We start from the raw sequence: 13,749 nt of genomic DNA, 5'->3' as shown, positions 1-13,749 counted from the left end.
TTGTTACACCAATTTCCCACAGTGCCTATGCAAACACTCTGGGAAAGATGCACCTATTTAGGGCATAACGGAGAGACTGAACTGCCTCAGTACTTATATTATTCAGTCCCGCACAATAACAAAAATTAATCTCTTTTCCGTGCCCGCCTATTATAGATTAGGTAATAAAGCATGTTTTCTTAAATTCCCAAGCAACTAGTTCAAATTAACAACTCCTTCTGCCATAAAAATGAGAACCAAGAACCTTGCAACGCCTTACACACTGGGCCCATTCAGTTCCAGCCACCTAAAAGCATGAGCTCTTTGTGGAAGCACCACACATGTACACATAAACAGCTCACTAATGCCCACTTGGTCCATGTCAACTCCATGGCATGCTCAGTATCATGTGGCATCAGGAGCTAAGCCTCCAGCACAGGGAAGAACACTGGGTTACATCACTGACCTGTGTGAAAGGGGACAGGGCAAGAGCAGACGAGGGATGGGGGTAACCACAGGGCTGCATACAGATATTAGTTATCTTTTCCAAGTCTTCATTTTTACAAATATGGCTACAACACAGGAAGGACCTGCCAAGTACTGTAAAACAGAAGTGTCGAAAGCTGAATGTGAGTGCATCTTTACCTTCAGATAGCCCTTCTCTCCAGATGCATGAGACTGTCATATTAAAATACTTTCAGTCCTTTACAGACTTAACAGCAACTCAACCCTATGAGTTATAAATGTCCCTCACATACCCTCTCATCTTGGGGTCACTTTACTTCACCTGGATATTCAAACACTGACCTACAACTCCTAAAGAATTTGCCCAGCTGCACCCCCCCACATTATATGCAGGCAGTCCCATACCCTGTGAATGCTTCTATGCAAAGAACAGAAGCCTATCCTTGTTTCATCCTCCAGAGTAAGAAGGAACAAAGTTGTCATAACTGGTAATTAATTCACATCCCCCAATATTATTAGGACATTGTTTTCTCATGCAGCATGGACACGAACTGCATCTGCTCAGCATTAATCTAATACTGGGAACTATCAAGGTCTCAGCTGGAAGAAATGCCTAAAGAGGAACTATAAATCCATTCACATTCAGAAAAATGATCAAATATGCATCTCATGAGAAGACTACAGTCACTTAACAAAAAACTTTGAAGTCAGGCCCAGCAACAGACTTCTTCAGGATTAAGACTGCATTCCAACATTGATGGAGAAAATTCCCCATCAGTGCTTGTTTCAGGATAGGGCCTACTCCTCCCATCCCCCACCCCATCACTAGTCTGCTCACACATAGCAATACCTGTACTAGGTCCTCTCTGGCTTTATCTTCTCAATTAGTGATGAACTACAATGAGGATTTCAAGTGTAAATAAAAAGGTGCAGAAGGGCCAAATCTAGAAACTGGCAACTTCAAGTCGTTCACACAGAGAAGCATAGGAACAGAGTGAGGCTGAGCCCTTCAGTGCCTCTGTTCTGTTTAAACAGCTGCCTAACAGGAGCTTAGCTCCATGGAAAATATAATTCATGGTCTCTGGTTTAATGTTGTCAATTCATTTCCTTTTAGAGAGTAATATCTCTTTCGTTATTTTAATTTAATCTTTAGGGTTTACTCTTTTGCATTAATTTTTATATTCACTTTACAGAAACAAACCAATGTAACTGCTCACTATGCAGGGTTTCCCTGGAGAGGTTCAGAGCTAAGACAGGATCACAAATAGAGGCACAGTGAAAGCCACACAGGTAAAAGAAGAGACAGAATTGAAATGAGGATGGCACCACGCCTTTGAGATGAGGCCAAGCACTTGCAATCACTGTAAAAAAGAAACCGCACTTTTTTAACAGCAGAATGTGAAAAACCTATAAAAAAAACATGAGCTCTTTTCAGCACCTCCTTCTTATCAGAGTGGTGGTTCCCATTGCTCCTCTAGCAGACTAACTCAGAAGCTGCAGAGACTCCAGCCACATCGCTGCAGAGTCCGTGCAGTTATGGAGACCGACATCTATCAATCCAAAGATTAGCCAACCCCAAGGATACCATCAAATAAAGTTTCCTAGCAGACTTCAATGAAACTTCACTTTCAGTAGTTAAAAAAACATTGCCAGTGTTGCAACACATGACCTGTATTATGGTACATCAGATATTTGCCTCAAAACAATACTTATTTAAAAAAAGCCTGTAGGAGGAGAAAAAAGGATGTTATTTGGCCCACACAGGAACAACTAACAGTCAGAAGGTCACCTACTCTGACATTGCCATGTTTTGTTTTCGTTTTTTTGTTTTCGTTTTTTTACTTTTTTTTTTTTTGCAACTCTGCTGTCTAATTTGGAAAGTTTTTTCTGCAATGGGGACTACATCTCCTTCCTGAGAGTTCACTAATGTGTGGTAACTGGCAGGTTTACACAGTAACCTTTGTTTCTAATAGATAACCAAGTAAGCAAAGGTATTGCTATGATTTTTGCAGTATCCAAAAGATCTCTGTCTATATGTCTATTCTTGGTTAGATTAGCCAATAGGCCCAAAAATTATCAGAGAGGAGGGTGAGGGCGTATAGAAGGGACAGACAGAGATTTCATTAGCTTTACATTTTTGAACAAACAAAAACAATGACTTAGCCATTCTCTGCTTTCTTTTAATCAGTTGCAGCTCTGCTTATGGTGGAAGCCAGAATTTTGTGTTCTTCGTACTGAAATGGCATTGGTGCCATATCAACAGTAGAAATGGGATAGGAGAATCTACAAAGAAAACTAAGCAGGAACTCAGTAAGATGCTGTGGTGAGTTGGAAGAACACAGCTAGACAGGGCTAGCTGGAAGGGGCCCCAGCATCTAGAAAGGATCTAGTATGAATTCCAAGCATCCTTCTGTCAGCAAAGGGCTACTTAAAATGTCATGCCTGGCACTGCACTTAATCATACCAGGTGAGAATCACAGAATCACTAAGGTTGGAAAAGACCTAAAAGATCATCCAGTCCAACCATTCACCTACTACCAATAGCTCCTACTAAACCATGTCCCTCAACACAAAATTCAGTCGCTCCTTGAGAACTTATGTTTCAGAGCAGCGTACATATGGTATTAAAGGTGTGGCTTAGCTTTATAAACCTGAAGAATAAAACAGTATCAAAAGCTTGGTCTGCAGGTAAACGTCCACTCCTTTGCTCTAATTCTGATACACTCTACTGCAGCATGCCTTTTTTTTTTTTTCCTGTAGAGAATTAAAAAAACTATTTCACACAGAGATTTGTTGTGTCATACAGTAAAATTGCCAGCTGTGCAGAAAACATGACAGAAGGCTGTATTTCAGACTGATGTCTAAAGATATTTGTTTCAGAGTCTTCTCCTACTGCAATGGGTTGCTTCTTGTTACAGCAGATTTGTTAGTGTCTCGCTGTGTTCAGCACAATAAACATCTGTAGCTATTCACTTGGCAATGTGTGGAAACAAATGGTTTTGATAGTTGGCATTAAAAGTGGGCAATAATGGATTCTGTTGTGAGCTGGTAATCAAAAATGAGCTTTAAGAGCAACCTCCACTCAAAGTTCAGCACAACGGAGTGTTTTAGTCAGTGCTTTGAAAACAAAGCATTGGCTTTTGCATGCCGGAATATTTAGGGGCTACTAAAACGCCCCTACAATTGCTTGTATCTTCAGAGGTACAAAAGACTTCTGTTACTTTCTCTCTGGAAGGGACAAGTGATGCTTGCACTTCTGCACCTGCTTAAACAGTCGCTGCAAACCCTACTGCCCTTATGAACATTTTGCACGGGTCTTTCACATCCTCACTGCTCATGTTAGGAATGAACTGTAGGTCAAACAGCCTAGCAATTCACTTGCTATCTTAATGGCCTCAGGCTCTACCCCAGGGCTTTTCACAAAGGAAGGTCACTGCTGATGGTCTCTGCTGTTAATTAGGGCACTTGTCTATTCACATATCTCCATAAGAAAAGCCTTTCTCATCCATCCACATAGGTCTGTGTTATTGTAATACAGGAAGAAGCACAAACCAGAGTGCAATAGGCTTTTACAATAAGCCAGGCAGCTAAAACTTATCCAGGTGTATCCAAGGCTAAAGCCTTGCTCACCACTTTCTTGCCCTCCCTGCATGAGGAGGGTTACCTGTCATACAACCTCCCATGATCTTGAGATACATGGGATCCAGGCTGTTGACCAATGCTCATCTGGGATAGGTAAGATCTGGGCAAGAAGACATAGGGTGGGTGACTTAACCTGAATCAGGCAAGATGTTTCTCAAAGGGCAAGGAAAACCCTGAAAAGAAAGAAAAGGCAATGCTAAAAACTAGTGTTCAGAGCAAGCCACCCACAGGAGATCTCTGGGGCAAAGGTTTGCTATTATATATGATCTGAGAGATACTTGATGTGCAGGCAGACAAAGGCTGCAGTGAAAGATGAAAGACAAAGAACACTTTCCAGAACTGTACATGACAGCCAGAAACAGCTATGGTGTAGCACGGAGCCTCCATGCATACAACTAAAATCATCACAAATAACATACAACTTGCGTTTATTTCACAGGTTTATAAAAAACCTGAAGGCTTACATTTACAAGTTTATATTAAACCGTTTCAGCCCAGGAAACCACTGCCCACTCTTAGCTAGAAACGATGGACTGGAATATGCTTCCCATGGAAGTGGTTGAGTCATTATCCCTGAGAACGTGTTTGAAAACCGTCTGGATGTGGTGCTCAGGGACATGATTTAGCAGAGTTGTTGGAGTTAGGGTGGTATCATTAGGCTGCAGTTGGACTTGATGATCTTTAAGGTCTTTTCCTACCTGAGCAATTCTATGATTTTGATCCACAGCTTGCAGCTCACCCAGGACTCTTTACACATACCCGTGCCATGTCTCCACAAAACTCCTAGCAGCAAGGAATCAGCTAAGTGACTGCTACTCACTGGCAAGAGTTTCTATCATAAAGCAAATTATAATCCCTCCACTACCAGCAAGAATTGCTGCAAGACACAACAATCCCTGCGGATTGCTATGCCTAATTGTCCCTGGAGGGTACACTCTTTTACTATTCTATCAGCTAGCACTTCAAATTTGGAGTCCTTATTGTATCAAACCTTGATTTGTCCCACAGTCTGTAATATTCTCTGGGAAAAAAAAAAGGTTAAGGAAGCATCTTTCTCCATAAATCCAGTCTGAAAGGTCCCTGGGAGGTAATATGAATGCAGACTGTAGCAAATCATTTCTAATAACTAATGTCTAGTATGACATACAGTAATAACAGGCAAGGAGTTATCCTTAAAACTATCTGAAATGTGAGCTCTGCATGCTTTTCACTTCCTGGAAGCTCAACACACTGTATTATTCTGAGGTTGGACTCAATAGTCTAAATAAAGCTTCGTCTTGCTGTTCCAAGCTGAAACATAAAATAACATAGAATAGGCATTTCTTTCCTACACTGCAGCACATACAGAATCCATTCACTGAAATAAGAACTGCAACAGTCAAATCTCTGGGTCATTCTTCTTTCTGTGAAAAGGCTTGTTAAAAGTATATGTTAATGTTCCTTGCCAATTTTTCTTCTCTTAGCCTCTGCCTTCCAGGGCTCTTATTACATTCCTCCTTCTATGTAGTTTTAAAAGATTTCCTTGTTTGACAATTTTGCTGAAGGCAATCATGTTACTCACCTTCTCCTGAGCTCAATATACTACTACAGCAGAAGTGGCACGTCATGCATATGGTTGAGATCTGTTTTAAAGACACTTGGAGCTTGCTATCAAATCTGGCTGCACAGCTTGTGTCACATCTGAGTCTGTGAAGCCCTGAGAGTCAGCTTTGGGATAGTCCTATATTAGAAACACAAGGGATGAAATTTTACTGTTCAACAGAAAAGATTTTTCTGTATTAAATTGGAAAGAAGCAGCCCACATTCAGACACAAGTCAGGAAGATACACTCTTCGGAATGACAGAAGGCAGCACAGCTCCATGTTCTGCATTAAGCAGATGTTTAGGAGTCAAGCATACTCCTCTCTCTTATGAGAAAAGAGTTCTTATTTTCAGCTTGTAATGACACTCCAGTTGATCTAAAGCTTTGCAATAGATCTCTAGGACCTGGCAACAAACTCCCAAAGGGTATATACTTGGTTATCCTCAATTTATCATTTTCACGGGGGAAAAAAAAATAAAAAAATCAAGGTTTAAGCAGAACAGGAGTTCACAAAATACAACTAGCTGTGAATCAGGCACAAACAACTCCTTCCCCCCCCACCTCTCCCAGTGGAACATTTCTGGTGATAACAGGACTCGAGGCACTTCCCCTGTACCTTGCAGTGCACGTCATCCACCTGTCAAACACCAGCAGGACTGCAGCACAAGTTCTGCTGCAGGACTTGGTTCCTTTGTCTGAACACAAGATACTTTACCCACTTGGGAGTCTTCAAAGCCAAAGCACAAGTCATTCCACAAGCAGAAGAGATTTTGAAGCCTGGTTTCAGAATACTTTCCTTTAGTATGTGCAAATGGGTTCCCTGACGTACAATTAAATAGTTGAGTTCAATTTTCAGCCATTGCATTTAGTGAAAGAGAGCCTGCTGATTTGGGTTTGAACCCTTTGGTTGGTTATGTGGTTTTGAAAAAAATTGTGGAAATGCAGCACAATCCTGATTTCTCACCCCCAAAAGTAGACTGAGAACAGGTAACCAATTCAAATATTACCAAGGTAGAAAACTGAAAGCAAACAGTAATAATAAAAATAAAATTAAGCCAGAAACAAGGCCATGCATAGTGTGAGAAGCACATTAATAAGAGAAAGTAAATAAAATGTATACACACATACAATGACTGCAAGAAGGGTCTAAATCCTCACTGACAGCTGATGTGCTTTCCCTGCCCAAGCACTGCCCTCTCTGAGTTAGCAATGCACATGTTCATGTCTGCCTACTCCTACTACACGTTCCACAGTTGCCATACATGGTACCCAGTCACAGAGGCTCTGAGTAGGATCAGTTATGATATGGAGCCTAACAGACTCTAAGGAAATTGAAGTGAATCAAAAGAAATGCAGTTTTTGGACTGTCCACATTCTAAGACACTTTAAGGCCACATTAGCTTAAATTTTGTATTAATTTCTGATACTTTTAAAGGCTTACTGTCTTTGCCAAGCAGACTTTCCTATCAAGAGAATTTAAATGATGTAGTAGCCGTTTAGGTACAAAGCATGTATTGTCACAGCACAAAGGACATTCAAAGAGTTGAAATTGGATGAACTCCGCAAAGAAAAGACAGCTTGGGGAAAGCTATTTCCAAGCATCACTGCCAACTTTAAGTAATATAGTAATGGTATGAGGCTGGACACATAAAACACCATCTGGACAACTGAAATATACACAAAGGTGCTATGGGGACAAATATCTGAAGGCTAAAAAGTAGAAATCCGATTTGCTAAGACACACCATACACACACCGCACACAGGATGGCCAAGCTTATCCTGCAGGTCATCCCAATATTTTAGCCACAATTCCGCAATGGATTTAATGTATGTTTAACTTAAGACATAGGCATTGTGGTTTTAAATTCTGAAACTCACACATGAAGCAGTGAAATGCTTTTCCTGACTTCATACAGGTTTCTGGCTGTCTCTCCCACCAAGTGTAAGAAATCGTACGTTTCCTTCATTGCTTTATACTGCTATACACGTAGTCTCACATATAGTGAAAGTTGGCACTGCAACAGATGGTGTAACATTGTTCTAACATTATTAAATCAGGAAATAAGTAATTACTGTTGAGTAAAAAAAAAAAAAAAAAGACAAATTACTTACAACTCAGTTAACTGTCCCAAACTTATCAGAAGGTGGCAGTATTTCAAAACATTATTTTTTGTATTTATCAGGGGGGCATTTATTTGTTAATTTACTACTTGTTAATAATGCATTTTACTGTTCCTAATCTTTAAAGGTCAGGAGCTGTAACTTCTAGCGGTTGAGGTGAAGAGGAAATAGTAACCCCACGTTGTGCTGCAGTTCTGTAGAGCCTGTTGAATCCATTAGTATAGGGAAATATGAAAGGACATTTGCATCACTACTGCTTTTATTCACTGTAAAATGCTTGTTACTTTCTTTTATAGGAATTTTCATATGAATATGATAGGAATTTGCAAGGTGTCCACATCAGCTTATTCTTGTGTCAAAGGCAGTCTCTAAATTCAGCATTGTTACCAGGAATATTATAACTGATTCTTATCCTGTTCCTTCTACAGGTTCATACATTATATCCTCTTAAAGATTTCAAACTGTCATCCTTTGTTTCATCAGCAGTTACACTCCACACTGCTCTTTCCGTAACTAAAAATATCCTACTCTTGTGTCTAAGCTGCCATTGCTTTGCCTTCTACCCATGTAAAACAAAAAGCATATTATAGCAGCCAGAACCCCTTAGCACTTATTGCTTTATCTATGCATTCACACTTTGTGGAAAGGCTTTCGCTGAACAGCTTCATAAGAAATATACCATTGGCTTAGAAGTCTGTTTTAAAACCCCTGGATCAACCAGGAGCCAAGATACTTGACAAAACCATTACAATCAGGTACAATCATACAATTGTAATGGTTTTGTCAAGTACCTTGGCTCCTGGTTGATACAATCATGTACGGTCTTAAATTTGCAAGAAAATTAGCAAAGGTAAAATAAATAGATAAATAAAATAAAGCAATCTTTGAGATTTTCCTCCACTAAACAATTCTACTTAATTTCAACACATTTTGCTCCAACAACTCTAGAAATATGCTCCAGAGTATAGAGGAGGCAGTAGAAGATAAAGACCAAAAAACATTTTCTTGGAGTAATACACCTTCATCTCTCCTGTTTTTCCACGTATCTAAAGGAATTACACAGAAAACAAGCCTGTTTTGTTGGTGACTTGATGAGCCCACTTGTTTTACCATATCACCTGTGTCAACATACTTAAGGAAATTATTAACCATCGTAAAAATCACCCATGAAACAAAAACAGTGAAAAGATCCAAAATAATGACTTGCGCAAGCTGAAATAAGCATGGGGAAAACAGCAATATTCCCACAACAGCCTTAAACTGCTGTGAAGTGTTTATAAAGGTACTTATTTGGATCTACAAAAAATGCTTAAAATCATTAAGCATATTTCTCTAGGAGTCTTTACCATCATTCTGGATATTGTAGCAAGTACAAGGGCTGCTCTGAAAGTATAGCAGAGAATGATTTCAGGTCTTCAAGCAGAATGAGAAGAAGAATGTCTCTATGTTAATTGGTTGATACTGGGAAATTGCATCTTAGGAGACCAAATGACAATGTCTGAGGTGAGGATTCACAGAATCACAGAATTATAGGGGTTGGAAGGGACCTCTAGAGATTATTGAGTCCAACCCCCCTGCCAAAGCAGGCTCCCTACACCACGTCACACAGGTAGGCGTCCCAGGCGGGTCTTGAATATCTACAGAGAAGGAGACTCCACCACCTCCCTGGGCAGCCTGTTCCAGTGCTCCGTCACCCTCACTGTAAAGAAGTTCTTCCACACATTTGTGCGGAACTTCCTATGCTGTACTTTCGTCCCATTACCCCTAGTCCTGTCCCCACGCCTTACTGAAAAGAGACCAGACTCACCACTATGGCTCCCACACCTCAGGTATTTATAAACCTGGATCAAGTCCCCTCTCAGCCTTCTTTTTTCAAGGCTAAACAGACCCAGTTCATTTAGTCTCTCCTCATAGGGGAGAAGCTCCAGGCCCTTCACCATCTTAGTGGCCCTCCGCTTTCCAAGAGATCCCTGTCTTTTTTGTACTGGGGAGCCCAGAACTGGACACAATATTCCAGATGAGACCTCACCAGGGCAGAGTAGAGGGGGAGGATCACCTCCTTCGACCTGCTGGACATGCTCTTTTTAATACACCCCAGAATGCCACTGGCCTTTTTGGCTACAAGGGCACACTGCTGGCTCATGGTCAATCTGTCATCCACCAGGATGCCCAGGTCCCTCTCAGCAGAGCTCCTCTCCAGCAGCTCTTCCCCCAACCTGTACTAGTGCATGCAATTATTTCTACTCAGGTTCAAGACTCTACACTTGCTTTTGTTAAACCTCATCCGGTTTCTTACTGCCCAGCTCTCCAGCCTGTCCAGGTCTCGCTGAATGGCAGCACAGCCTTCAGGAGTGTCAGCCAATCCTCCCAACTTTGTGTCATCAGCAAACTTACTGAGGGTGGTCACTATCCCCTCATCAAGGTTGTTGATGAAGATGCTGAACAAGACCAGATTAGTCCCAAGAGGAGAAAGCAGTACAGCTGTATGAAATGTAACAAAAAAATCAGACTCATCACAGGCTGTGCCCAGGGCTGCTCCTGGTTAGGACTATTGATTCTTGCTTCCTCCAACAGTCTGGCTTAAATTCAACACATAAAAGAGAACTGAGACTATAAAAATGAAAAATCCAATTAGAAAGCTTTTCCTTCTACGGTCTGTGTTTAGGATAAACATTCTTTATTCAGTGATGACATTATAAATGCATGCATATTTGCAACATCACCAATGCATGACACTCCTGCACAGGGAATTGCAGCACTGTGGCAGAGGAAGAAACAGCTTGGAATATTTTAATTCAATTAAATTGATAAACTTACCCCCTGAGAATCTGAATCCTGGAAGGTTTTATGACTTTTTACCATGTAATCGCTCCTCTTTAACAATACTGTCCCTTTGCTGCGATCTCTTCAGACAGCAAAACAGCATTTGGTCTACAGCCTGAAGAAAAAAATACAACAAAACAGAGTATAAAGGTAAACAGCGGGGAAAAATTCCTATGAATATGGATTCTCAGCTTCCCTTGAATAACATTGATCAAACTGACTTTTCACTATTCCAGGCTTACCTAGGAAAAGAACTTTTCAATACTGGATACTGAATGTAGGTTAAATTCTATTCACATTAAATCAATGCCTAACAGAGATATTTACTGGATATTCTTGTTATCTACAGCAACACAACTAAGAAGTTGTTTCAGACACACTTATTTTGATAAGGAAAAATAAAGCAGAGAGGCACAGTATTACAACACCATGATTTACAGTCCCAAATATCAGAAAATTCAGGCTTTTATTTTTTCTGGTGGCAGGTTTTCTTGTTATCTTTTTGCTTCAGAGCAATTAAGACCGACAGCTGTCTATAAAAAAAAAAAAAACTAACAAAAAAAATCCTTCTACACCACTATTTCCACCTAAAAAAAACTGATACAGTCACTGCCTGACAATCATTTTTTGTCAAAAAGCAACACTCTGTAAACACTTTACAGTAGTCTACAGTGCCTTGGTTTGCTCCTGTGGTGAGGCATGAAGAGAAACAGCAATGCAGGAGCTTTACCACAGGCACACTCTCTTCTCTTACAAAAGCCTGGCTTTTTTTTTTTTTACAGGACCTCTGTATTGGCAGGCTGCTTTTCATTACAACAGGAGGGCCAATTTTGGGTATCATATGCAGCTGAAAAATTGTGAGTAAACTGTCATTACTTGCAGCAGGAACTCAAAAGGCTTTGACTTGCAGAAGGGAAGATCATAGGCCAACAAGAAATTCTTTCCTATTTAGGTGGACTGGAGAGAAAATGAGGGTTCATGCCCTCAAATTGCAGCAATCCTTTGTTCCGTTATCTCCTTATAAAATGGAGGGAGAGCCAAATACATTTCATTTGTACTGAGAGGACAGTTACCCCCACGTTCAGTAATATCGGACAAAGCCCTATTGAATTGGTTTGGACAAAAGCATGCAGTTTGTGTTAAGCATGGGCTCTTACAATGCCATCTAGTTTCCAAGGCACAAGTTTTACAAGTACTTAAGCATCACTTTGCCTAGTGCTGCAGTGTTTAACTGATTCAGGAACTCAATTCTTACTTTTACAAGGAAGTTAGGCACACACAAGTCTGTCTGCTTCTGGCATTGCTTTGTGGCTTTCTATACAGCCAAGGGTTAACAACAGCTCCTCACTTTTTCCCACCTGTAAAATCAGCCATCAAGAAACCCCAGGACTCTATAGACACTCCTCTAGACACCCAAATTCTTTAAGACCTGGCTCTAGATTTTAGACTAAGGAATACAAAACTCATTAAAGGTTATGTGACACTAGTAGCCAGTTGTACTCTTCTGTAAATCCTATGGGCCTCCTAGTCTTAGCAGAAACCTGGCTCAGGCATCATAGGACCACGGAATGGCCTGAGTAGAAAAGGACCCCAAAGATCATCTAGTTTTCAACTCCCTGACACTAGCAGGGTTGCCAACCACCCGACCAGGTTGCCCAGGCCTCCAGGGATGGGGCATCCACAGCCTCTCTGGGCAGCCTGTGCCATTGCCTCACCACCCTCTGTGTGAAAAAGTTTCCTCCTAATATCTAACCTAAATCTCCCCTGTCTTAGTTTAAAACCATTCCCCCATGTCCTGTTACTATCAATCCACGTCAACAGTCATTTCCGCCTCCCATTTATACATTGCCTTCAAGTACTGGAAGGCCACAATGAGATCTTCCAGGAGCCTTCTCTACTCTAAGCTAAATAAGCCCAATTCCCTCAACCTTTCTTCATAGTAGTGCTGTACCAGCCCTCTGATCATCCATTCCAAGAGCTCTGTGTCTTTCTCGTGCTGGGGGGTCCCAGGCCTGGATGCAGTACTCTAGATGGGGCCTCACAAGAGCCAAGTAGAGGCACAAGTAGATTTTTCTTCGTACTTATTTCCGATACGCTTAGCTTCCAGAAAAGGATAGTTTTGCATTGGCATGAAGCAGATGGGAAGAAAACAGCTTTCCTGTGGTTTCTCCAGGTGAGGTACTGCTGCAGACAGCTTGTCTACGCTGATACTAAATGCTTTGATTTTCTGTGTAAATAACAGTGCTTGAGAAAAGAGCAAGGTGAAGTCCCTCATTACACTGACAGAAGGAATTTGGGAGCGCAAGTTGTCTTACCAGAGGGCTCTGCTTTTTGCCCCCCCAGCCCCCAGTACAGTTTTTTTCCTGGTGATAGAAGCTGAATATTAGTTTTCAAATGGGTTATATTTTGTCTGCAGCAATTTCTGTCATTATTCTCTGCCATTGTTCTGACTCTTACAGACAAATTAGAGATATTCAAAGGCAATTTTCGTGACTGTTTGTTGTCAGGGGCATATGAATAGCTGCTCTATTTTACTAGGAAGTTTCATTAAATAAACCAGGAGAGCTGTAAACAGCCAGGTAAAGATTGGTTTGTTTAGGGACAGATCCTGCCCAGTACTTAGGTCGGCATCCAGGAGACCTGTTTCCTGACAGACTCAACTACAGCTTCTGTGTCTAAGAAAGGACAATATTGCTCTCCCCAGCTGCCCTCAGCCAGCCCCCAAAGGGGGTTGAGCTGTGACTCCAGCCCTGGTAGGAAGTGGGCCTGGTGCACTGAGGGAGGAGGCTCTGCTCTTCTCTATAAGCCTAGGGCTCAAACACAGGAATTTCCATCTGCACACAAGAAAAAATTCTTCATTATGAGGGTGATTGAGCACTGTTGCATATTCAATAGTTTTTAATCTGCAGCATCTTGTTATAGTGGTTTGAAGACCACAGCAAACCTATTCAGGCCTGTCTTCCCTCAGCACAGCACGAGAAACTACACTGTGCCTCTGCCCTGTCCTCTACACGTTATCTGCATTTACAGATTGCTCAGTTCATACCTGAGACCTGCCTTGCTTTCACCTGTGCATCACTGATTTCATGCAACCCACCATTACTACTGGAAAAAGCCAAACATGTCTCCATCTTCT

General features: G+C 41.3%; 1 long non-coding RNA gene across 2 annotated transcripts in view; it reads right to left on the bottom strand.

The window, feature by feature from the left end:
* The window catches only part of LOC107313379, a 175,209-nt gene that overhangs the window by 99,365 nt on the left and 62,095 nt on the right, over positions 1–13,749 (bottom strand). For both annotated transcript variants that reach the window (XR_004307159.1, XR_004307160.1), the window contains exon 2: positions 10,608–10,728. This is a non-coding gene — a long non-coding RNA (uncharacterized LOC107313379). The remainder of the gene's footprint in view (positions 1–10,607; positions 10,729–13,749) is intronic.

The sequence above is a fragment of the Coturnix japonica genome, chromosome 4 (assembly GCF_001577835.2).
Source record: "Coturnix japonica isolate 7356 chromosome 4, Coturnix japonica 2.1, whole genome shotgun sequence".
Lineage (NCBI taxonomy): Eukaryota > Metazoa > Chordata > Aves > Galliformes > Phasianidae > Coturnix > Coturnix japonica.
This window is presented reverse-complemented; position numbering and strand designations above follow the sequence as displayed.